The sequence below is a fragment of the Bubalus bubalis genome, chromosome 1 (assembly GCF_019923935.1).
Source record: "Bubalus bubalis isolate 160015118507 breed Murrah chromosome 1, NDDB_SH_1, whole genome shotgun sequence".
In the NCBI taxonomy this organism is placed as follows: Eukaryota; Metazoa; Chordata; class Mammalia; order Artiodactyla; family Bovidae; genus Bubalus; species Bubalus bubalis.
Window position 1 is genome coordinate 166,874,724 of NC_059157.1, and position 4,246 is coordinate 166,878,969.

Below are 4,246 nucleotides of genomic sequence, written 5' to 3' on the forward strand. Positions count from 1 at the left end.
CCTTATGGCAGGAAGTGAAAAAGAACTAAAGAGCTTCTTGATGAAAGTGAAAGAGGAGAGTGAAAAAGTTGGCTTAAAGCTCAACATTCAGAAAACTAGGATCATGGAATCTGGTCCTATCACTTCATGGCAAATAAATGGGGAAACTGTGAGAGACTTAATTTTGGGGGGCTCCAAAATCACTGTTGATGGTGACTGCAGCCATGAAAATCTTTTATTTTCATGCTTGCTCCTTGGAAATAAAAGTTATGACCAGCTTAGAGAGCATATTAAAAAGCAGAGACATTACTTTGCCAACAAAGGTCCATCTAGGCTATGGTTTTTCCAGTGGTCATGTATGGATGTGAGAATTGGACTATAAAGAAGGCTGATCACAAAAGAATTGATGCTTTTGAACTGTGGTGTTGGAGAAAACTCTTGAGAGTCCCTTGGACTGCAAGGAGATCCAACCAGTCCATTCTAAGGGAGATCAGTCCTGGGTGTTCATTGGAAGGACTGATGTTGAAGCTGAAACTCCAATACTTTGGCCACCTGATGCAAAGAGCTGACTCATTTGAAAAGACCCTGATGCTGGGAAAGATTGAGGGAAGGAAAAGAAGGGGACGACAGAGGATGAGATTGGTAGGATGGCATCATCGACTTGATGGACATGGGTTTGGGTGGACTCCGGGAGTTGGTGATGGACAGGGAGGCCTGGCATGCTGTGGTTCATAAGATCACGAAGAGTCAGACACAACTGAGTGACTGAACTGAACTGAACTGAACCAAAGAATAAGCATGCTTCAAATCACACACAGCCTTCTACCAGTCGTCTCATTCACTCCTTCAGCAGAACCGGTGTCACCCTCACGTTGGGAGCAGTGTGGTCATGGTCATGGAGGGAACAGAAGTCCTGTGAGCTATAATAGATGTCACCTGAGTCTAGCTCTGCTATGTGCTAGCCACACATCTGTGAAGCTGGCATGCAGTCTTTCTGAACCTCCTCAGACTTCCCTTCTGCTACCTTGCAGAGCTCTGGTGATAGTAGAGAAGTACAGCATTTTCTCCAATTATTCTTTATATATTTTAACTAATAGTTTTCCCTGGTGGCTCAGTGACAAAGAATCGGCCTGCCAAACACACAAACACGTTTGTGCCAAGGTCCAGCCCCAGCAGGATCCAGGGGTACCCTCAGGATGACAGCATCGGCAATAAGGAAAGTAAAAGGGGAGAGAAAGAGGCTTGATCTTCCTTGGTTTACCCAGAAAGCCAATAAAGTTCCTGTGTTCCAAGGAGTCATCCTGAAAGAAGAACAGAGAGAGAAAGAAAGAAAAGGAAATAAAGAATGACACGGGGAGACCAAGCTTCAGTGAGCAAGGCCCATAACTTTATTTTCAAAAGGAACTTTTATACCTTGACTTGTACATAGAGGGAAATGAAAGATGCAAAGTCATGCAGAGTCAACCCAAACATTACATCTGTTTTGTCTTTATCGAAACCAGGATTTCTTTTGCATACCTTTCCCATAAACAATGTTGTGTACATTATCTTCTGGCCTTGGAGGCCTGTGGACATTTTATGACCCTTTTTTTAATAAAGGCTGCTCAACCAGAAAACTTGTTTTCCCTTGAAGTGTTTTTTCTTTATATTTCTAATCTATGTCAGCCTCAGAAAGTGCTAAACAGAGTTACATCTCACGGAGCAAAGGTGCAGTGAGTTACAACAAAGAAAGAACCAATTAGCTCAAAGGTCTGATGTGGTTAATTCCAAGGCTACTACTTGTTTTTCTTACATTCCAACTACATTAACCAATGCACTCCCAGGTGCACAATGGATAAGGGATATGGGAACTTGGAAGCAAGCATTGGCTCAACAATGAAATCGTACACCAGCACTACTCTAATACTTTTTAACTCTTTGAAAGGCTCTATATTTTTAGAATGTTTTAGGCTTCCTGTGTCTCTCATGGTTGGGAGGCTGTGAACGATCACATGCATAGCTGCAATGTCTGGATAAACCTGTCAGGCAAGCTAGAAAGCCATCAGAGGCGTTTTAATTGAAACACTTCTATCATGCCCAGGAGACTTATTAACTAAAGCCCTAAGTTGACTTTTTCCTGAGAAAGGTGGTTGGGGATAGCCCCCTGTGAACTCCGGGAGTTGGTGATGGACAGGGAGGCCTGGTGTGCTGTGATTCATGGGGTCGCAAAGAGTTGGACACGACTGAGTGGCTGAACTGAACTGAACTGAATGTCAGAAGAGTTGGTGAAAGGCACAAAATAGTAAGACAGACAGATTCTGGTTTTGGGGTAGATGCTTGAGCAGATCCAGGGAATCCCTCGAGTTCTGATCCGCCTTGCTCGTCAGATCTCTTCCACATGACCTTGTCATGGGTGGGATCTCCCGTGGTGGCTCCCAGCAGGTTTAATCCTTGGGTCAGGAAGATCCTGGAGAAGAAAATGGGATCCACTCCCTTTCCCAGGTAGCACCAATGGTAAAGAACTCACCTGCTAATGCAGGAGACTTAAGAGATGTGGGTTCGATCTCTGGGTTGGGAAGATCCCCTGGAGGAGGGCATAAAAACCCACCCCAATATTCTTGCTTGGAGAATCCATTGGACAGAGGAGCCTGACAGGGTCACAAAAAGATTTGGACACAACTTAGTGACTAAACAACAACAATGGAAATGGCAGTTTTTAAGCTGATGCTTAGTAACCAATAAAATGGAGAAGATGGCTACCATTTTCTGTTGGTTTATTCATGCCAGACACCATGCTTGCTCTGAATTACTGGTGGGGTAGGTAACAAAACAAAGTGAAGCAAAGGGCAATTAGGCAGTATGTGGAAGACTGCCTGCGAACCTATCTTCCCTGCTCTCTACCCTGCCCTCCATGTCCCAAAAGTTCTCCAGAAAGATGATCATGCTTTCATAGCTTCTTCGTGTCCTTTACTCTGATTTCCAAAGTGAAAGACATTTGTAACTGATGTCACTACAGTAGTGGTTTAGACTTTCACAGGAGAGAAAGACAAATGGGAGAAAGAAAACACAATCTGTAAATACTGCCTTTTAATATAACAAATTATTTTAGTTTTTTTTTTTTTCAAAAAATATTTAAGTGAACCCTAAAACTAGTGAAAAGAGACACAATACCTACATCTAAGGGAGACTCCCCAACGATAAAAAAGCTGACCCTATTAAATAAAAACCTGCTATAGTATTTACCTGGATTTGGCACACTCCAACAAATTAGGACCCATCCTTTCTCTCCTTCATTAAAGGTTAAAGATGAAATTGATCTTTAGATGTCTTCTATGTACCACATTCCCTTTACCACCAAACGTCAGCCCATGAAAGACCAAGGAGACTCTTGCTTTGCTGTGAAAATTTAAATGAAAAGGATGAAGCTCTAAAATAAGGTTTTTCCTTTGTACATCACTATCTTTTATTGGCCCATTAAGCTTCAGAACACAGGTTCCAACTCTGTTACTCTGAAATATACTTGGAAAGTCTTGACCAAGTTTAAGTGCCCCCCATTCATTGATTCATTCATTCACTGATTCATTTGTCTGTTCTTTCATTAATTTAATAAAGACTTATTTACTCCTTCCTATATGTCAAAAATAGAGTCCCCCTCTTAGGAAGATTATAATTTAAAGATATGGCTATTAATCCAACAATGACACCAACAAAACTTAGATATCCAACATGAGAAGAGTTCATAGGAGAAAGACAAGGTTCTAAGTAAGGCAGAGGTATGTGACTTGGTCAGGGAATGATGGTGGATTTAATACGTGAAGGATAAGTCAGAACAAGAGGAAGAATGTTGCAAAAATTGCAAAATTCTCTTATGGAGGAGGTGAAGGGCATGACAATATCAAGTGACTCGAAAAAGGCCAGTGACTAAAGTTCAGACAGTGAAGGTAAAGGAAGAGAACAAATGGGGTCCAGAGGATATGTTGAAAATTTTAGACTGTGTCCTATTAGCAAAGCAACTGATGAGGGTTTATAAGGAGAGAGTAGAGTGATGAAAGATTAGATTGGTGAGAGGCCTGGAGAAGATGCTCATGGACCAATCAGTGTTACTAAAGAAGTTCAGATGACAGCTTCAGATGACAGCTAATGGTAGCTTGGATTAATGTGGCACTCATGTAAAGGGAGAGAAGTCAGCAGATTCAGGATATATTTGGAAAGTAAAATCACCCTTACTTGATGCTGAGTTGAAAAATAGAGGTTCAAGGGAGAGAGGGGAATTTCTGGCCTATAGTAA